This window comes from Sander lucioperca, chromosome 23, assembly GCF_008315115.2.
Source record: "Sander lucioperca isolate FBNREF2018 chromosome 23, SLUC_FBN_1.2, whole genome shotgun sequence".
Classification (NCBI taxonomy): domain Eukaryota; kingdom Metazoa; phylum Chordata; class Actinopteri; order Perciformes; family Percidae; genus Sander; species Sander lucioperca.
In genome coordinates, this window is record NC_050195.1 from 8,872,057 (window position 1) to 8,897,674 (window position 25,618).

Consider the following 25,618-nt stretch of genomic DNA (forward strand, 5'->3'; position numbering starts at 1 on the left):
ACACTGAGTACAGGAATCTATTTGGCTCAGACAGAGGAATTCAAACTGTCCCTGCTGATTTAAAGTTGTTTTGCTGGGAGTCTGGACCAGTGATTCAAAGCTCTGGAGTGTGCCCATATAAGCCAACACCAGACAGGACTGAGGTCACTGATAAGGGTCTTTTTTCTGTGTGCCGGTACAAGCTGCTAGGTCCAAGGCTGCAGAGAGCCAAAGGCCAAATAGTTTAGTCGGTGAGGTCAGTGGAGCCAAGTATTACTCCTGCCTGTCTCACCAGAAACAGACACACACACACACACACACACACACACACACACACACATAGCCGCCAGCTCCCTGCTCCTTTACAATTATTATCTTCCATCTTAATATGGGGCACCAACTTGGCAGTGTCGGCAAGAGAACAGTATCACCTTTGTAAAGCGGAATATTTGCTGTGTTTTTTCTTAATTTTTTCACTTAAAAGCCCCGCGGGTCACTTTACAGCATAATATCTGAGCTACATGCAGTTTTGAAGGTTCATGTTTTTGCTACTGAAAAACACAAGAATTGAAACTTAAAGGAAAACTACGTTCCTTATTGCTTAGGTATACAGGTAGAGATAAACATCTGTATCACTAGAGTTCCACTTTGTCCTGGGCCTGTGCATTCATTATGCTTCCAAATGTACTCAGAATACAGATCATGCAAGTGATATTTAAAGTAGGCTACTCTTCACTTGTCATTCCACGTTGAGCTTGCTTCAAGAAAACCTCAAAGACACAAAAAAATATATGCAGCCTACAGAGGGAAGATGGTGCAGAGAGTCTTCACAATATTATAACCTGTTTTTTCTAGAACATCAAGTTTTGCATTCTTAACAGTTGCCTTCCTCCAGATGCTGAGTTCACTGCAGGGTTATGTCTAGAGATTCTTAAAAACAAAAGTCAAGTGGTAAAACCTCAGAGTAACATATAAAAAGTTGACACAGTGACTAAACAGCACATCATATAAAGGCTTTACAAGTGATGCCTAATAGTGTTTAAAAAATCTTGGAAGCAATTCTCCCTTACCCTGCCTTCAAGTTAATTAAAGAAACTAAAGGCTAGTGGTAAAAGGGGATGTCCACAGGGGCCAAATGCCGTGAGGCTCTGTGTAAACGGCATGCTGTTTCGGCTTACCTCAAGCTGTGTTTAACCAGCTGTAGATACTGCACTCGGACCAAAGTGTCAGAGGAATGATGGGCAGACTAAAAAAATACACTGCCTGATGTTGGCAGCTTCCCGCCACCATGTCCAGCCTTCAACGCTGAACTTTTAGAGAGAAGGTTAAGTTCTTACTTCATTGTGGAAAAGGTGGAAAGAAGATGAACTGGTGAATTTTCAGTGGGAATAATGCGATGATGAATGAGCAATAGGGTGCAAGAAAGAAGAGAATGAGAGGGAGGAGAGGCGATAAAGTGGGTGAGAAAGATAGCAGCAATCAATCATCAATTAAAAGAAGCAAAAGAAAGGATGGTTTAAAGCTTCTTTCCGACTTAATCAACACACCAACTGGGACCTTTAGACATGGCTATTGTTTGTCATGGCTGCTGCCAGAAGAGAAAAACAGGAGGAGAAAAGGAATGGAAAAATGCTGTCTCCTGAGTAAGGAAGAAAGAGACCGAGACAGGGAAATAAAGAGAAAAAAAGAGCCAGAAAAACTACAACTGCAGCAAATGTGCTAAGGTGCAACTGAAGGATCAACATCTGCAGCTGAACATCACCCTGTGACCTTTTCATCTTCATCCTATCAGCTCCTCAAGCCATAAAGAAATCCCTTAAGATCATAATTCCTACTTTTCCAGTGATGAACGCCATGGCTTTGCAGTCAGGCGAGGGTTTGGCATGTTTGTATTCATCACATAGGAGATACTTGTGTGGCTTATCCAAACTGTTCCTACAGAGGGAGGGTGTGGGTTGGGGGGGGGGTCATGAGTGATACCATCTGCTTTGGCTCCGCAATGCAAGTTATTTGCTAAAGTTTAAATTGGCCAATCCACTTGCAGTCCAGTCCATTCATTGACTCAAGTGTGGACGCTTCAACGGAGCCGGTTGACTGTCACTGTTTAGAGTCTTGATTGGCCTGGCTGACCGGGATGAGAATGATCTGGATGACCTGAACTCAATGGCCCTCATTTATCAACCTAACGTAGAAACCAGTGCAGATATGAGCGCAGAAATCCTCTTATAACAGGCTTCACGTGTGATTCATGAAACGTTCGTATCACACCAATCAGAGCGTAAGAATACTCGTACATTGATAAATGCTGCGACTGGAAACGATCGTAATTTAATTATCACACCCCAAAATATTCTCCGTTTTGAGGCCTCGCCCCTACAATTTACGACGTGGCGTGACGTAATCCGGCTAAGAAGCGGCACTTTTCAGAGGTGGAGAGTGAAACCCTGATATCTCAGGTTCATTTGCACTAACGTGTGTACTATTTGTCAGCCTGAAAACTGGTATTAAAGGCTGTAGAAAGAATGAGGAATGGAAAGAGATCAGTGATGCAGTCAACAGCATTGCTGTGGTAAATCGGACTCCAGCTGAAGTTTATTTAATTTATACATCCTTGACGTATGCTATAGTCTTAATAGTAATATACAGGCTTATATTGCAATCTCTTAGGCCTACATGGTGTAGCCTACCTATATTTAAATAAACACACAGTAGCGGAGTTTATGCAGTGTCTTTTTTTTTAAACGTGAATAATAAACAAAAATGTTGTGCATCGTCATGTTTCCTGTATTGAGTATCATTGCCAAACATAACACTATACCTTTTAAAAGCGAGGAATAATATCCTGTCTCCTTGTGGCCCCTGCGCGTACGTGTGCACTGTTGTACTGGTACATAGAGGTCCTCTAAAAGAGCCAGATCTGCCATTGCTGATACGTGATCAACTGATGACTTCTCCTTCTCCTGTTAAACTGATTATATGCTGCACCGCAAGTCCACACTGAATCGAAAACTTGCGTAAACGAGTTCAGACCAGACGTGAGATTTTATCGCAGCCTACGCTCACATTCAAATTGATAAACGCCTTGCTTTGCGTAGGAATCTAAAACCAGTTTTAGGTCATATGCACGTTTCATAAATGAGGGCCATTGTGTTTATTCAGTAGATATGTGCACTCTATTCATAGACCATAGAGCTGCAACTTTTAGTAAGTGGTACCTAAAAAGGTCCCCATTAGTCATACATACAGGGGCAAAAGAAGACAGTGTGTTGACATATGAAAGCTAATCATACTGTATCTTGCAAATATTTAAATACATTTTTTATTTTTATTTTAATAATACTTTTGTATGGTTAAGTATATTAGAGTTTGTTGGCACTTGTAGGTTTGGCAGATGCCAGAAGAATGCAACCTGCCTGAATAGTTAGGGCCAAATGTAAAGTTCAGTGGAGGAATGAGCATGGGGACAACCTTGTCCACAGGGAAAATGATATTTGAGACAATAGTGTCCTTTCAATGTAAAGGCACCATTTGGGGAAAGTACCTTTCCTGTTTCAACATGACAATGCCCCTGGGCACAAAGCCAGGTCCATAAAGAAATGGCTTTCCCCATTTGGTGTGGAAGACCTCGACTGGCCTGTACAAAGCCTGGACCTCAACCCCATCCAGCCCCTTTGAGATGAACTGGAATGCCAGCTGCGAGCCATGCCTTACTGCCAAACATCAGTGCACAACCTCACAAATGCTCTTGTCACATACTTTGAGCCCAATGTTGGTTACAAACCCTGTGTGATTTGAACATCAACATACTGCGACAACTTTCAGTTCAGTTTTATTTATTTTCCCGCCATCCCATTGCAAGAGTTTTACTTTGTTTTCTTTGAGGCCTGGCAAATCACGGAAAGGAGTCTTCTTGCATCCCAACTGTCACGAAATGCATCCGTCAATTAGTTGCTACATTCGGTCAAAATGCAGTCCAGGTTCACCCTGGAGAGGAAATGACCCCGATCCTTGACCCCAGTGTCCTACAGCAACTGAGAACCCTCAGCAGCTGTTAGCATCATTTGTCAGGCCAAAACCAGGTCAAGCTCATTGGCTCATTATTTAAACTTGAAATTCCTCTTGTCTCCCAAGTGCATGGAGTGGTGTGGTCAAAACAAAGGCTGAACCTTTTTAGAGAAGTCATTTGGAGGTGGACAGACGTTCATTTAATAAGTTGTTTACAGAGTGGCTGAATCTGTATTGTCAGAAGAGTTGGACATGGGGTGGTACTCAATTCTAGTTGTCTGGGCGAATAGAAAAGTACGCCAATTGGTCTAATCTGTTTGTCGTATTTTCTGTTTGAGTTGTTTTGTATGTTTATGTAAAGCACTTTGAATTGTCTTTGTGTCTGAATTGTGCAATATAATACAATGCCTTGCCTTGATCTGCAGGGTTTGGACAGTGCTGTGTGTGTTGGCCTACATTTGACGTGCAAGAAGAATAAGATAAAGAGGGAGAAAGGGAAAACATTGAGTCTAGATCAAATGAAAGAAAGCTGTAATTACAGAGAGCATGATTTTAACGAGCGACGAGGTGAAAGATTCACAACCCTTATTAAAGGCAATAACAAACAAGCTGAAAGGGAAAACACTTCGATCTGCCAGCTCTTATTCACCTTGTAAAATTTGAATCAGGTATTAAAGGGATGACTAACAGTTACGTTGCTTAAACCATATGTTCCTCTTTGCCTCTGGTCTCAACTTTAATCACAAAGATGAGCAAAAAAGGTTTTGGTTTAGAACAAACATGAAAATAACACAGACAAAACAGCCAAGATCCCAACAGTGCAGTATCTTCAAATGAACAGTACAAATGTAACAGTACGGCACCTTAGGAGCACCTATGCCTGTGATGTCTCTGCTCCATCTGCTGCTCCGCATGACGGAAACATCAACACTGTTTTTACAGTCAAGGCTAGAAGCTTAAAACATGATTTTATCTGCCATAATCACATTGCGTTTATATTATTCCACAGAGAACATGATGCATGACGTGTGTATCTCCACAATGTCAACAAAATTGCATTGTGTTTCGCTCAACGACAGCTTTTGAAGTAAAGTAATGCTAGGGTGTTGGCCCAACTGATCGTAAAACTGGAGTCACTTCACTTCATCTGTTTGACATTCCTACAACAAATGTGAAACAAATGCAGTAAAAGCTATTATTTTGTTATTACTGGCACACAAACACTTAGCACTTCATCCTGTTGATATAGATTTCAAAGTGAGTGGCAGACATGGAACTAAGCCAGTGAGGCTGTCTCCTCTTTATTTGATGTTGTACAGCAAATATGTATGATAAATCTGAGCAAGAGAGTACTAAAGGCAGGCCATGCAGTGAATTTTAAGATCCCCCTTGTTTCTCCTTCGACACGCCAGTTGCATTGAAATATCTTGGACTTAAGTGACTTCAAGTGCTGAAGACCATGGTTGTAGTCAGCTAACCTCAGGTGACTTTCATACAAGCAGATCACTGCTATATTAAAAATATGGGTGCAATAGCAAAAGACTTGAACAATTAAGCTACAATATCAGTTCATTTAATAGGGCCTGGAGTCAACTGTTTGATTTAGCCTAAATTAATTGTGAGGAAATGAGGACACATGCCTGATGCATCATCTTCCATTGTGTTTTTGTCAGTTAAAACCAACAAAGGACTTGAGTTTACAATGACATTGAATAGAGAAAAGCTGCAAATCCTCACATTTTAAAAGATGGATTATCATTTGATAGGACTAACAAAGTATTAATTGGTCATTAGAATTGTTGTCAATTAAATCCCCAATGATTTGGCGCTCATATATGGGCGCTCACCTGGTAGAGCGCGCCCATATATAGAGGTTCACTCCTCAACGCAGCGCCCGTGGGTTCGACTCTGACCTGCGGCCCTTGGCTGCATGTCGTTCTCCCTCTCTCTCCCCTTTCATGTCTTCAGCTGTCCTATACAAATGAAGGCCTAAAATGCCCAAAAAATAATCTTAAAAAAAAAAAAAAAAAAAAAAATGAATATAAACTAATCATTTTCCGAGCTTAAAAAAAAATGATGGAAACGGAAAAGACTATGAAAATATGTAGGTTTTAGAATTACCCAAACTATAAAACTAAAAAAATCAGAAGCCATTACAAAAAATACCAAACTATATATTAGCTAATGCTATCTCTGTCTCTCAATAAATAAACTGAGCACATCTGTTAAACCAAACTTGACACTACCGCTGAGTGGAAACCTTGTAATGGTAACTTTACAACCCTAAAACCTGCTGCATGTGCACAAAACAATCATTAAACTAGAAATTAAGCCATTATTATTTACTCCTGGACAACACACACACACACACACACACACACACACACACACACACACACACACACACACACACACACACACACACACACACAGACACACACACACACACACACACACCACACCACACCCTCCCCTCCCCTCTTCTCTCCCTTAAAGCGTCAGTGCTCTCCAACAGGAGCAGTTTGATTTACAGAGTCAGTGTTTAGGTAACGTAATCCAGAAGCAAATGTTACGACTCAACCTTGGTTCAGTCGGTCTAAAGATGTATGTCTGCAGGTGTAGAAGTGTGTGAGTTCTTGCATGGGTGTAAAGCTTTCCAGATTTAGAAGCTGGCCTCTCTCTTACTAACAGTCATCCTATGACAGAGAAGATTGCACGTAACTGTTAGCCTCCATAAAAATCCTCACCAAGTACCTGCTGGCACCCTGACAGGCTCTTTGATCCTGAACATATGACCTGGAGTTCATTTCCTCATCCGGGAGATAAACTAACAGCATGACCCTGATCTCGTCCTCTCCACACAAAGTATTTAAAAAAAAAAAAAAAAATCAGGATTTGCTCAGTTCAAGTTTCAGGCATTCTGATATGATTCATCATGACATCAGCTAGTGCTTAAGTTTTGGAGAGCTTAGAAGATGAAGTTGTCAACTTGGTTGTTTGTTTTATCATTAGCCTTTGCACTAAATAATCACAGGTTCATTTCTGCTCCAATTCAAACTCCTTCATGAAACAGTTTACTACATGTACTGTATATAAATAAAATTTTTCGAACTAAATTGATCCCAGCTCCTCTGACTTGTACTGACAATGCATACAAATTGCTGGCAAATGCCGAAAAACCAAAACACCTGTTGGGATGAGCGGCCACATGTCCTGAACGGCAAGGAATAATCAAGATGCTGCTTCTATCTGATTATACAGATCTTATTCTGGGATGCTTTGACTTAAAACTGTTTGTTTCCATCGGTTTCTTTGCCAGAGTCATACTCGTCTCCACCGTCTGACCTGACCTGATGAGGCAACAGTGAACCGATGGGAGTGTGTGTCTGAAAGGACTGAGGTTAAATTAGTGACTGTGAATCTTTATAAAGATTTTACATTTTAAAAAGTACTTCATCTGAATCTTATCGAGTTATATCATGATACAGAATCTGAACACAGTTTTGTATCATTTTTGGAAAAATTGGTTCTTCAGTGTCTGCTGTGCATCTAAATTTGAACTAAACTAAGTGAAAAGCAGGTTCTGATCCTGAGTTTGGAGAGAGAATGCTCTCCAAACTATCTACAAGAAACATTCTCAAAATGTATGGTTGTATAAGGATGTTGACATCTGACGGCCATCAGTTATTCATGCTTAAGACCAAACTGGACTGAGGATCACTTTTTAGCAATATGTTCCTAGTTGGTGGAAACACCAGAGAAGATAATCTGCACTCTGATAAAACTTGAATAAAGTCCACAACATTTTTTTGGGTGCATAATGCATACAATTCGTATGTTCTAGATGTTTCTTTTTAGTTATGGTTGACTGCTGCTGCGAACGAAAATGAAGGAAACATGCTTCTGAAACCAGAGTCCTTTCCCATCGTAAAGTAGAGAAGGCCTCGGTCATAACCCTGCAGAACACCACGTTACCCTCCACTTCAGAGCTCCAGGGTTACAAGACAAGCCAAGGCTGTAATACTAGTAATAATAATAATAATGATACTGCCTGTCCCCCTCCACTTGTTCCAGACCATTACATGTACTTTACATAATCTGTTGGAAACTTTACTGGAAGGCCTTGAAGCCCCTCAGCAGACTTCATGTTGGGGCAGGATTGAGCTGTCCGGTTTACAATCTTGCCATCAAAAACATGTCTTTGGGAGTGAGATGAGGAAACAGATGGATAAAAGGAAACTGTTACAGAGTTAACTGCTAAAATGCATGTTTTATACAAATTCCATCTGGCAAATAACATGTTTTTTTTTACATCTATAACTATATATTTTCAATTATATTTAGGTATTCTGTCTTTTTAAATCACAAATCCTAGGTTTTGTTAATGCATTTTTTTTTTTCGTTTTAAAATGCCTGACCACGAAAATCCTGATGGAAAACTGACAAATGTCTGTGGTTTCTTTCTGGTTTACCACAACCAACAAAAGAAAACAACTTCCTCTCAGTGGCTCTGGCTGACAAAAGGGGACTTTAATTGCTACAAACTATGGCAATGATTCCCCCACTCCACAGGTTCTGAGTTCATCTGAGACATATCTTCTTACAAATCTTGCTCTGTTGTGTTCAGCTAACTCACAAGAAGGAAAAATGTAACATATCAAAACAAAAAGATAAAAGCTTCTGTCAAAATTGGAGTTCTTGCTACCAAAGTGAAGCAATTCCCCATTTGGTGTTATTTGCTGAGAGGAAATTGGGCCAGGGTTCATGTTTCGTACCTGCTGCCAGTGGGAGAGTTACAGTATCAAATCCAGGGTTGCCAGCATCACACAGAAGTCTCCTCAAGCAACGGCAACATCACATTAAATTGGTTTTCTTCCCCGTGGCCACGTTGCCAGGTTTGACTAAGCTGTTTGCTGGTGAGGGGATATATAGGGCATTGCTCAAACGTAAAGAGACATAACTTTTTATTGAGAGCCGCAAGCTGATTTAGGAGTTTATTTGTGAGCAGGGAAAATTCAGATTATAAATATCAAGGACGCCAAAAATGAAAATTTTCAGCTGTGATGGAAAAAAAAAAACACAACACAATAGAATTGACTTTAAAAACTGTATGTCCCTACCATTGAAACCTCTGTTCTCCAGACAAACCACAAACAAAATGTACCAGCATTTCACTGCAATTAATCTCAGGTTCTGCTTGCCAGATACATGCTTCTAACCACCATGATTTTCCATTAAAACTACTGCCTTCAGCTCCCCCGCGTTGCCAAGTTTCATTCACTTTTTATGGGTAGTATGTCACTGAAGCACAAGGGAAGTAGCTGTTTTAGGGAAAGCAAATTACTACCAGGACCACTTATGATAAATAAACTGAAAAAATCAGCTGATTGTCATTCCAATCTAGTTCCTAAATCCCTCTGTTTGACAGTGTCGCCATGACTCAGGGCTCGTTGATGAATTGGAAAGAAGCTGCTGAAACAGCAAGGAACTGGCATATTTTTGGATTGCAGGGACAAAATAAGGTAGAAGGTGGCCATTAAAAAGTGTGGAGATTTGAGTGCTACACAGGGTGGTCTCACAATATGTCTGTCTGGCCCACTTTGGATAACTAATCTCTTGATCCCAATAAATCTTGGTTCTGTTCCTTGTTGATCTAAAAGCCTGACCAAATTATACACGACAACCAGGCATTTCCAGTAAAGTGTAATAAAAACATCAGGGCTGAATATGTGTTGAACTAACTCTCAAATTTGAAAGCTTTTTGGAAAATGGATCCATTTGTCTTTCTACTCCGGTGCAAAAGGCTGCTGAAAGCTTCAGGGGCCTAAGCACCAGACTGGGATGTCCGGTGTTGCCTGATGGACTGATGATAGCATTGTTCAACCACAGCCTAAAGTAGAAGAACAAAAGCTCTCACTCACCGTGGTTAATATTTGAAGGTTTCAGCCACTAGAAATCCAATTTTTTTTCCGACCACCTCAAATGCTGCTATGGCTTTAGAAAGTACCTTAACGTAACTCAAGAATGGGTTTTTTAGACGTCTTAATTTACACTAAAGACTGGTTGTTTAATGTCATGCTTGCAATCATTATATACCAGCAATGGATTTCACAAACTAACTTTTTATTCAGAACTATTTCAGGTCAGGACCACTTTGTCAAAATAGATTCATTCATCTGCTATTTGTATTTGGCGGTACGGCTCTGTTCTGGGGCCTCCCCGCACTTCCACGTGCATACATGGAAAGCATGAGGCAGGGAGAGCACACCTCCCTGCCCTTCCATGTGCATGTATGGAAAGCCTTAAACGGGGAGAGCAGCAGTGCAGGATCCGTGACCTGTCAGAACTTACGCTATGCTTCATTTTCTTTTGTGTTTTTGTTGAAAACGCTTTGTATAGCTAGATATTCAAATTCACCTTTGAAGTGGATCCCCAAAGACAACGTTGGTGCAATCAATGTTCATCCAATTACTGTAAACTGCTAATGACCGTTTAGTCAAACATTTCCTGGAATCAATGACGTGTCCTAGCCCATTTGTTTTGAAGAGAAACTTGAATCTGTTGACTGAAAAACCTTGAAAGAGGATCTTTAGTTACGAAGAGGTACACTTGCTCTGCTCACCCAATCAACAAATGTTTGAGAAAACAATGCCAGCCTTTTGTTGCTTGACTTAACAATAATCAACTATAATATGTGAGAATAAGCCACAAAGTTTTGATGTTAAATAAACCGATTTTAAACATGAAGTGATTACAGCTGCACTGTTTTGCTTGTGAACTTCAGTAAATAAACCTGGTTCTCATTTTAAATTTTGGGGAGCTACCAAATGTGAAACTTTCTATCTTTATAAAGTAAAGGCTCAACAGAACTGGACCAACATGTTTTCACCTCTAACATTAAGATGTGTATACAGTTTGCATTCAGAAGAATCATTCATTGCAAACAGTATTCTCATGGCTCTAGGTGGACCCACCCAGAGCCAGCTTCTGTCCAAGGTTAACGGAAGTTTTTCCCTTGCCGCTGTTGCTTCAAGCTCTTTGGGGAGGTGTTGAGTCTCTGTAATTCATTGTGTGTGATCTAGTCTACTTCATCTGGAAACTGTCCTGAGATAACTTCTGTTATGATTTGACACTATAAATAAAAACTGAATTGAATTCATCTAAAATCGTTTTGTTATCTCTTTACTAAGATTTTTGAAATCACATTTTGTTTGTATACATGCAAAGAGGGAAATGATCAAAATCCCATCGCTGGCCACTTTTGCTAATTAAACGTATTTAGAATTATTGTAGGCAGCACTGCACTACAGGCTGAAGTGAAATCCAGCTATGGCAAGGATAAAAAAGTGCAGAGAAATGAAAAACACCCAAAATGCTTCTCTCATAAACACTGAAGCCATTTGGATGGATATGGATCCCTTTGAGAAACTCTTGTGAGCCGTTTTGTCTGTTGTGAGTTTTTTTATTGCAGTCCATCGACAGTTATAATTACACAGACTTCAACATCTTCAACAACACGTCATGACCATATGATGGATACCAGAAAAATGCATTACATCAACACATATCAACCAGAGCCATACGAAACAAATCTATCTAATCTGTTATAAATCCACCACTTCAGAGCTTCAACAAGTGCGGAAACCAGTCACAAGATGTTTGACTTCAACTCTGTGACCACACAAACTTGAGCTTATGTTTGCAGCCTTCTTAAATCCAGCTTTATCAGCTCGCAAAAGTTTGTAGAATTTAAATTTGTATGCAATGTTTTTTTAGCGAATCCCATATTGCAGCAGCAGCAGCAGCGATGGTCCAACTAAATTCAACACTAGTGCAAATGGTGTGAACTCCAAATTAGATGCCACAACCCTACCGCTGAGGAATAAGTTATATCTTCTATCTTTCCAGCTCTACATGTATCAGTCTAGGCTGTTAGACTGTAGAAGGAGGGCAAAAAGGTAGCTATAGGGAAAGAAAGGGGGGGTACTTTACAGTAGTATAGTACCATCATCACTGAGTGCTTCCGTTTTGATGGAAAGGTGCTACATAGTTTGCAGTTTTGAAGTGGCAGAAGTGAAAGAGTCTACTACATGCACAAACATAAACACTGGTAATGTTAATGAGAGGCCAACAGCAGAAACGGTGGCAAATAGCTAACCACAAACCAAGGTAAGAAATTGACTTTCTGATTTTCACGTACTTATTGCCTCCATGAATTTCCAGGATAAATAAATACACAAACAACACAATCAGCTTTCTTCAGAACTGTGGGAGGTTACAAGCAACGAAAGTGAAAGTTACAATAGATAAGGAGAGAGAGACAGATGATTACTGACAAAATATGAGAGAAAAAATAAAAACAGAAAAAAAGGATAAAATCAGGCAATGGAACATGAAGGTGTTACGACAAAAAAAGGACTAATTAAACAGAAAAAGAGAGAAGGGGCAAAAGCCAGATGTTTGTTGATGTTTACTTGCCAGCGGTGGTGACACAATAGGGTCAACTGAGACCAAACCATTAATTAGATTTGTGGTGAGACTTTCAGGAAGTGGGCTGACAGTGTGTTCAAAAACAACCCAGCTGCGGACCAGCTGAGCGCGCACAAACGGGGACACACACACGCCAAAAATCCAGTCTACTTCACCACTTATCCCACCATAAACATCACCACTAATCCCACCTCCCGCTGGGAAACAATCAGCACCCTCGCTGCAGATGCTCTTCAGGGAACCTTTCTGTCGCTCGTTTGCTAGAAGCGACCGTCATGTTGATATCACCCTTCACTACGCTTTCCCTTAAAAAAAAAAAAAACCCAGCTACCAGAAAGACTTACATCTTAAGAACACTTCATTGTTCCAATAGGAATCAAACAGGTGGTCGTCAGACTGGGCAAACATGTTCCAACTATAGAAACGAGACAAAAAAGTTAAACAAACGGTACAAAGTTTGGGTTTCTGTGGTGAAAAGTTAAGATTTTCTTTGAAGTCTTGTTATTTTGTTTGCTGATGACCAGAAGTAATTTATCAGCTAGACAGGAGACAAAACCAGAGCCATAGAGGTTCAAGGTTGGGACAACATACCAGTAACACTAATCTGTGACCTGCTGTAATCCTGTGGAGGTTTGTCAAGTGTAAGCACAGATGCTTTATTTTTTACCCAGTTTTATTAAAATTGAACCTATGCTTTTATATTTTCTGAGCAACATCAAAGATAATCACAAAGATAAACTGCCCTGCCTATACACTATAAGGCCAAAGTTATGCGGACACCTTAGTACACATACTGAAAGGGAGCAAATTCTTGCAGCCAGGCAAAATGTGGGCGAAAGCATTTTCCAGAAAAGTGGAGGCTGTTATAGGAGCACACATTAAAGCCTACGCTTTAGGTATTAAATGTTCACTATCACCAGTCGTGGATGATTAGCTAAAACTTCCAATAAAGATTACCCGAGTTCAAACAAAGTGTTACCTTTAGTCAAGTAGCAATAAGCAACTATATAGGGAGAATAACATCCTTATCTTCAACGCCAGCATCCTGGTTTAGACGCAACAGACCAATAAAACAAGCAAAAGGAGGGTAAAGGTGAGATTTCAAAATGAAAATGTAAGTCTTCATAAATCTGTTCCCACTGATGACTGCTCACTATTAGTGGAGCACTCCTCCTACAGAGCAGACACTCAAGTAGAAAAGCGCTGCATACATCTCCATACATGCCCATACACCAGCATGTACACATATTTGGAAAACATTCACTTTTTCACATTATCATAAATACACCATACTAATTCAACAAGGATTGAGGCAAATCAGAGACACTGAGATCCTAACTTCCTACATGCGTGTTTTAGAGCCACACACAGCTGCTCTGCACTCCACGACCTCGTGAGACACTCTGATGCTCCGTTGCTGTGTGACAGGACATGTCCTCTCTCTCTGTGGTCTCCAGATGAACAGACACCTGCTTGTTTCAACTCGGTCTTTCCGGCCCGACAGACACTTTCCAGACTGTTAGAAATTCCATGTTTTCACCCATCGGGCATCTGTGGTGCAAAAGGCAGGAAGTAGGCCGCTCCCAGAAAAATAAACACACTAATTCTGACCACTTTACATTTTCATAAATTGCAGTTTTGATGCACCTCTAATCCCATCTGACGGCAACCTACTGCATGAGTGTGCTATTTCCTTAAAAAGGTATGCAGGAAATCTCAAGTTATACTTTTTTTTTCAGTAAAATGTCCTCATAGTACACAGGATGTACTGTGGTTCAGTCCCAGCCATGCCCTTTACAGATGTAACCATGTTTAATATGCTTGCAATGTTCCAACACTCAGCTACAGAGAGGAATTTTCTTTTCATCCTGCGTCACACTTACAGTTGCACGCACTCAAACCATCAACAGCCACAGTATATCACTGGCCAGTGAACACCTACAGAAACTGGTAGTTAGGAGCCTTGCTCAAGGGAACTTCATCAGTGGATGTTGAAGGGATCGAAGGTGTTTCTCTTTCGATTTTCCCAGCAGCTGGCCTGGGACTTCTGACTATCTTCTAGTCACAGGCCTGCTCCTCTTAAGCTTTACTGTGTAAACACACTGCTAGAAACCCAATCACAGCATCTGCTGCAGAGTTGAGCAACAAGGGAGCTCGACCTATGACCTATGTGTGGATGCTCAACTTGCTCAAATCCAAAGAATGTAAGGAATAACATTCATTAACAAGGAGGAGGCCATTAAGACTCCTTCAGAGGGAGTGTTGATCCCTCAGGTTCTATGTATGTTCAGTATTGGTTCTTTATTGGCACCAAAGTAATATGGGCTCTAAGCATCTGCTGGAAAAACTGTATGATCACTCGACTTAAGGTGGGAGATTTAAAGCATGCATGCCCAGGAGCCCATTATTTCCCAATCATCTTCATGTATAACAGGCAATGTCAAAGCATACAAAAGTTTAAATAGATATAACACCACATAAAGATAGACACTGACATATAGATTTATCACATTTTGGAATTCAAACGTCACATAAAAAGACAGCATAAACAAAAGCTGGCTCAAGAAAGGAGGCAAAGTGCTGTTCTGTCCAACATTGAAATGAAGGCCCGGGAAGAAAAACAGTCGACCACATCAAGCAAAGCGTTCAGAACAATTAGTTTAAAAGTTCTTTGATGGCCAAAGCTTTAATGAGTGATAATGACTGATGTTCAGATAAAAACAAATTATTGAGAGGGTTAGCAAACATATGTTATCTCAAGAATTCAAATTTCTTAACAATACACCACCAAAATGTCCCACGAAAATCTATTCTGATCTATTTAAAGGGCTATTATAAATCGACTTGTAAGGTTTTACTAAAATAGGACACATGACAATAAACTACGAGTACAAAGGAAGGAGGTCGAAGTGACATTTGGCGTCACACATTTACCCTCCCACACAGAATCCTTTCTATACTTACACATATACAGTACACATGCTGTGTTTGTCCTTTGGTTTCATGCTTTGAAGGAAGTCAGGCATCTCCTCCAACCCTACCTGTGATCGCACTGCGTCCACGACTCAAAATAGTGGCTTGTTTTGTCCGGACAAATTTTGCCTGTTTACCCTCCAGGATAACGCACGGTTTTGGTTTGGGATTTGATTTAGATCATTTGCAGATCCAGCCATCGAGGCCCAGAGACTGTGGAGCAGCTTTCCTCCAAGTGTTTAGTCAGCGGAAACCATAGTCAAAAATACATTTTACAGCGTGACAGTGTTTCCCGTTTCCTTTTGAAACTTTTTCAGGAGTTCATCACATCTCTTCATCAAAAACAGTAAAAAATAAATCAATGACACAATGAATGATTAAAAACTCATCACTGGGGATGAAGTCACAAAAACAACAAAGTGCATCGATTGTGTGTAAAAGACATTATTAAAGAGCTCATATTATGCTAATTTACAGGTTCATAATTGTATTTAGAGGTTGTACCAGAATAGGTTTACATGGTTTCATTTTCCTCTTTTCACCCTGTGTGTTGAGCTCTCTGTTTTAGCTTCTGTTCCATCTTTGTTGGGAGTCGCACATGCTCAGTAGCTAGGTAAGGACTACTAGCCAGTCAGAAGCAGAGAATGAGGGCGTGCCACGCTAGCAGCTAGGCGAGCATTATAACGTGTGTTACAAAGTGACGCACGTTCATCACGGAAGTAAAGTCTGGACTACAATAGAGCTGTTTGGAGCAGTTTGTGAACAGTGTTTTCTGTTGGAGATGGTAAGTCCCTTTGGGGTGGACTTTGGGCTTTTTCACTTTGTAAACCTATTGCATGCACAAAAAAGATAGATTACACAATAAAGGAAATGGGGAAAAAGCCAAAAAGCATAATATGAGCACATTAAGGAGCCAGATGAAGATGATAACAGCTGTCATATTGGAACAAAGTTGGTAGTCAACAGGAATAATCTGGGATGCAGAGACATGTGCAACACAAAACCTGCAGCACATCTTGAATCAGTTTGAACTTGCAGCAAGAAGGGCTTGTGTCACTCTCCCGAGAGCAAACAAATAAATACAGTTAATTGAGAGAGGATACAATTATAATCCTGTTCAAATTTCAGAGAATAATGGTTTTGAAAGTTCCAAGTTTAAAAAGGACTTTATAACCAAGATATCAACTGCCTACTCCTGAGACATTTTCTCTTCAACTTTTCAGTTTTGACTGTTGATGGCAAGAGATTATTGGGGCTTTTGTCTCCGGTTAAGGCGGATCAAACGGACAGTTTTCAGCTGAGCTCTAGCCTGGCTAGCTACCCTGAATCGAATTGGTGTGATCACCCTTTATTTTGTAAAAGTAAACGTTCCGGTCCAAAAATCTTTCATCTTGCAAAGTGTTCTTGAGCCAAACACTGATACAGCTCACTAGCTGTACGAGATGACAGCATCAGCATAATAACAAAATGAGAGATTTGTGTTATGGTTTTGTATCCAAAAGTGAATTACTTTTCATGTAAGCACCTGCCAAATGTCTAAAATGTGACCATTATGTATATCATTACCTCATAGTACTCACACAGCCCTCTGCACATTTGACACGCAGAGTGTAAACACACATCTGCATGGTGAACTAAACATCTGGCCACTTCTACCTTGCCTACCTAATAGTCATCGAGATCTCCTTTGGTTGTTTCTTTAATTGGTGACAGCTTTGGTGCTCATTGTTGTAATTTTCCTGAGAAAAGACCTGCCTTGAATCATGCGTTTGAGGAACTGGATATAAGTTGACTCACTTGTCATCAGAGATCTTCAACAAGGGGTCCGGGACCCCTAGGGGGTCCTCAGAGTTGCTGCAGGGGGGCCACCAAATTATAATATGATAGTTTAAACAAATAAATAATATATATGTCTGAAAATATACATTAACATGAGTCCAACATATTATTTGTAAAGATAAATCTTTTTTTAATTTACACATTCATGATAGGCTTACTGGCCTATAGGTAAGGTAGCCATCCACAGATACAGTTAAGCTTCAGGATTCAATGTCCCACATTGTAACATTAAAACATGGTGTATAAATGTATGAATATGTCATTTTAACACCTTAGTATTGTAAGCACCATAAAACGGTATATAAAGGCCCTAGGCAGCCCTACACGTCATTGTAGGCCCAGTTTAATATGCAACTCAATTTTATACATTATATTATAGTAAGGGGTCCCTGCTCCATCTCTTTTTCAGCTGAGGGGTCCTTGGCTTAAAAACGTTGAAGACCCCTGTGTTACATCATGAGGTAAATGGAAACAAACTGGACATCAATTTATAGGAAAACGCCACAGACTTTAAAAGTCTCCAGTGCTGCCCATGGTTGGTTTTCTTGCTCATTCATGAAATCATTGTTGGACAGCACTGACAATATTACTGTGCTCGAGATGAAATTACACTTTTAATCAAAACCTCATGTTACCTCTGAGCAAGTCTGCTGTCCATACGACCTACTGTATATCAACTTAAAGCCAAACCTCTTGTCAAGTCAGAATTGAGATCAAATTGAAGGATTTACCCATTACTTCATTAAACTTGGTGTCATCTTACGTCTGTTAGCAAATCTATAATGAAGAGCCAATGTACAGATGTTACTGCTACCTATGTGAGCTGGGTTTATGGTGGATTTTGGATGAATATAATTTAAAAAAAAGCATATTTGTGTAAAAATAAGTTAGAAAGCCAGGTTTCAGGTACAACTTCTGTCTGTCTCTACATCCCTGTTGTGTTTTTCTGTCTCTTTATCCATTTTTGTCCAACTGCCATCTAAATTTCTCCCAAGCTTTTGTTTGGATACAGGAGAGAAACCCTCTTTCTCTAGCACGCTTCGAAACGAGCTTTCTTTTCCTAATGGTTTCCAGAATTAGGAAACAAAAAGTCACTGCAGCATGCCACGCCAGCACTTTTATTCAAATAAAACAAATGCAAAACGCCCAGACAGTCTTTTGTACTTATAATGCAATACATGGATGGCCTTCAAACTGTTTAATAACACAACATTTTGCAGCCACGTTTAATCAATCAAGAAATCAGGGGCACTAAAGTTACTAGATGATTCAAAATAACTTGAGCTAGGAATTATTGAAAACGCAGTCAATATTCTTAATCTAAAAAAGGAGTGAGTCTCAGGATTTTGTGATCAGTTTCACATTTTATAAAGCTCATATTCAGAAAAACAGAGTAGTGGTGATGTAAAGGGTGGTGAGGTTGGCTTGTTTGTGACAGGAGGATCATGCTTCTGCCGTGAGTCGGGCCCCAAAACAGCAGGGGAAATATTGAGAAACTTGAGCTGGGGGAGAGGGAGTAAAGAAAAAGGAGCAAACACACTCAGTTGACCTTCCCTGAACAAACAACAGATACAAAAGACGAAAATAATGAGTCCTGCCTTTGATAGTAGGCCAGACTTTGTTTAACTTAAAGTCAGATAAAACGGTGAATGTCAGTTTTTGTTTGTCCAAATGGTATCGGTTTGTAGGTAAACTCTTGAAATGAACTTGAAGCCCATGTCTGACTCAAGAGTGAAATGTTCTGATAAAACAGCTTCATCAGTGGGTCTAAAGTGTTCCATGTATGAATCTGTTTAAGTCAGTGGTTCTCAAACTTTTTACACCACGTACTACTTCAGAAAATTAACACAACAAAACAAAACATGCAAGAATTAAATCCCCCTTCCAATACAATGGATATGGAGCCACTCGTCCGGCCATGCCAAAACACTTATGCACTTCAATACTTCAATATCCAATGGAAAATAATCTCAAAATGAAATAGCACAACGTGGTGTCAACATAAAACACAGCGCTTTCAAGCCAGAGCGTAGAGTTCACTATGCGGCGAAAACAAAATACTTTCACCCAGGAAACGCACGTTCGTTTAATCCAAACCACGATCTTCTTCCTAAACTTAACTAGTCGTTTTGGTGGCTAAACTTAGCTGTCAGGGCCGCATGACACTTACTTTTTCTGGCTTAACTCAACTACCACAGCCCCTGAAAGGACCGTCATTTGGCGGGTGCCTGTACCCGGCTCACAGTCACCTATCGGTGGCTAAACAACTGCCGCTGATACCCAGCGTCCCGGAGCTCTGTAGCGGTTAAATACAACCAGCAACTGCCTCTCGGATTTTATCGTTCTATCTAGGGCTGAACGATTAATTGCATTTTCGATAATATCGCGATATGTTAAAACGCGATTTCCTAATCGCAAAGGCTGCGATTTGGTCACATGACTCGCGAGAGCAATCAGTCTGCACTCCGTAGAGAAAGCATCAACTAGCATGCTAACGCTACACTGTACCTTGAGCTGATTTCTGTCATTCAAACAACTCTGAGTTGTGGTTTAAAACTTTTACAGCCATTTTAATAAAATGAAGGGTTTTATTCGGGCTAGAGTCTATACATGCAGTTAATGGATACAGGCACACAGAACTCAAGGCTCGGTTGGCAACGATTAGCTCTGATTAGCGGTTAGCTCTGATTAGCGGTTAGCTCAGGTTAGCGGTTAGCTCCGTTATAAAGATATGGAGTGGAGGAGCTGCCACTGAGAGGGGTAACCACCAGACTGTGATAAATGACGTTCGGGGAGCTTTCACAGCAGCGTGGCCGCGGTGTTTCAACAGTTTTATTAGTACAGTTAATCCCACGGCAAGAACACCAGCAACTAGCTAACACAACGATAGCCTCTCTGAGCAAGTGCACACGGCAGCACGCAACTTCACGAGGGGGAGGGGCTGGAGGCAGCTCCTCTCTGTGTGTGTGTGTGTGTGTGTGTAGATATATACTATATTTTTACTTATTTAACTGTCTAGTGTGTAATTGTGTGTTCATACTATACATCATTATATTATTCTTTGTTGAATAATACAGAAGACAAAGAGCTTAAAAAAATAATCGAATATCGAATCGTAATCGCAATATTTGGGAAAAAAATCGCAATTAGATTATTTTCAAAAATCGTTCAGCCCTAGTTCTATCACACTATAGACTGTTCACATTACAGCACTTATTTAAGTTAAAAATGGGGGGAAATCCCCACGCATCCTCCCCCAGCAAATCGCACCCTGACCCGGACAGTTCACGTAGGAGGCCGATTTATTCCTAAACACAATATTTATTGTCAACACAGCTACAGCCACACTGTGCTTCCTCCGTCCCGCTCCAACTGAATCCAAATTTGAGGTAACTCGGGTCATATCTCCTTACTGTTTTATATCGTTTGCTGCTAGCAGGTGCTGTGGAGACCTTACCGCTGCTGCTTAAGTAGCGACTAGCACTTGTGCTCGTCTACTATAGTTTCAACAGAGCTGCTTGAAATATAAGATGGTAAGTCCCTTTGGGGTGGACTTTGGGTTTTTTCACTTTGTAAACCTATAACATGCACAAAAAGATATATAACACAATAAAGGAAAGGGAAAAAGCCAAAAAGCATAATATGAGCACTTTAAGTCATAGTTCACCCCGTTTATGATCCTGTGTAAGTAACCGTTTATCACTTCACTGATCTTGCATCATAATCATCTCGGTTATTCTCATTGTCCCCGTTGTCCTCACCATCATTATCTTCATTATCGCCCTGATGTAATCATCATCACCACGTTCTCTAAGACTAACATCATCAGCCACATCATCATATTCATTATCCCTAATGGCCAACTGTGTCCCAGGCATTCACATCCTTTCATCAAGATAATTAAAAACATTATCATTTGTGAGTAATTACCATGTGTACAGATGTACAGTACGTGTGTGTGAATGCATGCACAATGAGCACGTCAGAACCGCAAGCTAAAGATGTTTTATCGTTTACTGGGTTTAACATGTTGCTCATTAGTGCAGATTAAAAGCAGCTAATACCCAAAGAGTATGCTTTCATGAGTCTTCTGCAGAATGAAAACTAGAGCTATAGAAAAACAAAAACAAAGGCTATATACTGAGGATGTTCCTCTGCAGCGAGTACATACTGTTTAATAGAGGTGGAACAAAAATATCAAAACGGCAATATATTGTCTTTGTGTGATACGAGAATCAATACGGTGGCGCCAAATATCTATTTTAATGAATAAAATAAGGCGCTCTAAATAGATTTCCCTGTTCTCAGCGTCGCTACTTTATGGCTCCTCGAGGTTGTGCTCCATGCATGAATGGGGCAGCACCGTTTATATAGAGAGTTTGGCCAACTCAAATCATGGGCGTCATATTCGATACCCATGTCAGATGACTCTACAGTGGGGCGAATATGCTATCTTGAAATAAATCGCTTATTTTCACCATAAACAGGAATATACATGTTATTATCAACGTTTGTCAATATGTAAAAGGCCCTTACGGAAACATTCCAGTGTATATTTACCTTCTATATCGTAAATGGGCCTCTAAAAAATGCCCATTGTAGTGAGTGACCACGTCGCCTAATAAGTCTCTGAGCAGTGTTTACCTTTCTAATGTCCACTAGCATACATACAGGCTAACTATAGCCAGTTAGCTTTGTGTGTAACGTAACAAAAACCCAACAATCTCAGAGGAGCGAAGCTTAATATTTCATTCAATAAAATTATGGTACAAAAGGAGCACTAACGCCACAGGTCTTATTTTGACAACGTGCACGCAGATATAGGAAACTCCGAAGGCAGTCGTAATATTTACCTAGCAGGCTAGGCTAATGCTGTTGCGCTAACATTAGCAAACATCGGCGTAGCATTAGCTAGTTGTCTAAACTTGTGAAAAGCTGAACAACATCCCCATCCAAGCTGTGTTTCACTTTCCTTCCAAAATTATTATGAACATAATAAAGACACCTGGACTTGGTCGAGACCAAAAGCCATATGACTATGGCAAGATCACAAGCATTTAGGTACATGGAGTGCTAGCGAAAAAGCTAACGCTAGCATAAGGCATGGCTAACTTCAAACTTCATTCATTTTTAAAGCAGTGCTAGAACTTTTTTGACAGCATGGTACACATTAACGATGTTATTACTATATTTGTCCTATGTAATTTGTTATCATAAGTCGAAGAGAGAAATTGACATTTCCCCTCACACAATAATGAGTAGTCACTTGCTCTCCAGTTAGCTCTTTTCACCTTCAGCTCCCATACTTTGCCTTTTTGGTTCACGGGGGAACTTGTGAAATCTTTTGCTGCTTCCCTGTCTTTCAGTGCAGCCAAACGTGCAACAGTTGAGCATTTTTTCCATGATTTATGCAATTTTTTAAATAATTTAATACATTTTTCCACTGTTCACTATTCCCTGCACTATGTCAATGGGAATCAGATGAATGTTGGTATCCAACACGGAGTCCACGAAACACGTGACCACCTCGGAACCAATCGCATAACGCGATAGCTCAGAACATTCGATTCCCTATACTAGTTGGCCAAACGCTCTATATAAACGGCGCTGGAATGAGGGAAACAGAAGTTAACGAGCCGAAGAGAAAGAGCGTTTCTACGGGATGGCGAACAGCAGTGTGAGGAAAATAACATGCCCCAGCCCCTTTACGTCCAAAGTCTGGACCCATAGTTGCGCTATACTATAGTTGTGTAATTTTTAATTTACAGACTGAAAAACTTGCACAGTTTGGACTTGCAGTGAATAAAGACAGAAAAGCTGCACTTAAGCTTTTCACAAGCATTTTGTATTCATAGTTAGACCGGTATCGTGATGCATCATTATAGGATTTTCTAGCAATATATTGATATTATATATATATTGCTGTATTGAATCAAACATTGTGAGGTACCCTGTGATTCCCACCCCTACTGTAAATTTGTTTCTCCATTCACCTACTCATTTATTCAGCCATTTATTTGCTTACAAACTAATTGATTACTTGTCTCATTCATTAAATGTATTCATTCTATTTCTTTATATATATGCATGTTTCTGTCTTGCATCCATTCACCCAATCATTTGCTCAATGTAGCCATTAATCCTTTCTTTTGTTCATTCATTAGTTCACTATTTGTTCTGTTGATAACTCCACGAATCATTTGTACATTCACTCATTCATGTACTCAATTATTTATGCATTAAAGTACTTCCTGCTAAGACATGTATTCGTCACAGATGTGTTGATACCAATATCCATGGATTTGTTAATTGATCCAATCTCTCATTATTTTGTTAAATAAGTTTGAAAAGTCAGTAATGAATTCATTCACTTATTAATTCAGTTTCATATTCATTCATTTTTCAGCTGATTAACTCTTTTGTTGATTAATTCTTCTACATGTTTTTCTGTCTTGCTGTTTACTTTCTACATCATTTCTCTGATTAATGAGACGACAAAATGCATTCATTAAACCATGTACTATCTGTTAAGGTGTTCATATACAATCTATCCAACATAGCCAGTATGCCCGAAATGTGTGACAACACTGATCTTTCATTCATGGAAATCCTTTTGTTCTGGCAGCTCTCACTTCTGCTGCATCCACCTAAAAACATTAGAAGCAACAGGCTGAGAGAAGCAGCATGCCCTATTTCACACTAAGGAAGCGGATAATATCAGCTATTTTTCAACAATTGTGCACAGAAATTTGAATGTTGCCACGGCGACAGCTCTGTTTTCAAGAATATTTACAGCTGGAAATATTTGTCCCTGGTGCTCTCTCTCTCTGGCAAGTGAGCCAGCATGCATGCACACACACACACACACACACACACACACAGACACACAGACACTTTTTCCCCCTCTTGAAAAAGTGAATCATGGCAGAGGATTATGAATATGGCAAACGCACAAACAGCCTGACAGTGGAGCCTGTGGCTCAGCCAGCCTCTGCAGGATCTACACTAGAGGAAAGTGGACTATGAAATCACACTTTAAAAAACTTTTCTTTAGTCAGACACAAACCAAACTCCACCCACCACCCTTACACACACATCCCTTGTCAAGTTCTGCTGTGCTGCAAACATCCATTTCTACAACTTCTTTTGAGTCAAAACTCATTCCTGGAAGATCATATTTCACTTCCTCTGATAATTATGTAAAGAGATTTATTTCAAAGTGGTTACACTTTTTAAGCCACCAGCAGCCAAAGTGGTGTTTAATTCTAAATGTCAGACTCTGACAATTAAGCTCCATGGGGCCACATTAGCTAAAGAGACTCCCTGATTATTTGACTGGGCCCAGACAACGCTGCTTTTGTGACATGGTGGTCCATGTGGTAATCATAGGTCAAGATATCCACACACACATTGCTGCAAATGCCAATCTGGATTCCAGCCCACTGACAAAAGCATTGATGGCATATTGGGCTGTCTCAAGGCCAGGATGAAAACTGAAAAAAAATCTCTCAGACATAATTGACCTTCATCTCTGAGCATTACATCATATTCGCTACCTTAATTATGCAGAGGCTACTGATTGCAGAGCCTGTCTGTCAATGTGCACGTTGTGAGGTTTTGTCTGTTTTCAATTGCAATGGGAAAGAAAATCTGCAGGTCTTTCAGCGCTAATTGGGACCATGTTGGAGTGTCGTGATTGATCCATTCATCATGGAGAAAATCTAGATTTAAGCTGTGAAAACAGTCTGCAAAGACAGCAACGCACTACACATGGGCTCTGAGGAGCATGTCAATGAAGATATAATTGAAACCATCATACAGAACAGAAGCCAGCAGGAACCTCTCCTATGGGCTCTAATGGCATCAACTTCATCTAAAAACAATGGTTCCCAAAAAAAAAAGCTCAAAGTTTCCAAAGAGTTTGGCCATGGTTCACCAAACTCATATACTTTCAGTATAAACAGTGTCATGTAGAGTGACTTTGGACCTGGTCCAGTACAACATTAAACGCCCCATGGGGGGTACTGATCTTATCAAATGGAGGGTCTAATGCAAATATGCCCTCAAAACGCAGACTCAAAAACCCCTCATGACTTTCCCATGGTCTTTGCAATATAGGCACTTTAAGAGCCAACAATGATTTGCAGTGAAAGAGAAAATAAGAAAATGTGGTACTGCCATGATATTGCTTTGATATTATACCATAGGGGCTTCAATGTGTGACTGTGATACTTAATATTGAATTAATAGAGAACTTGGCTTGTCTTTTTGTATATTATGTAAGCAACAACATCACTTCCTCAACATTACTATAACGTTCATGAAATAGTTC

The 25,618-nt window shown here is 40.1% G+C and overlaps 1 protein-coding gene across 5 annotated transcripts in view; it reads right to left on the bottom strand.

The window, feature by feature from the left end:
• The window catches only part of LOC116040059 (collagen alpha-1(XVIII) chain-like), a 102,093-nt gene that overhangs the window by 50,506 nt on the left and 25,969 nt on the right, over window positions 1–25,618 (bottom strand). The window lies entirely within an intron of this gene.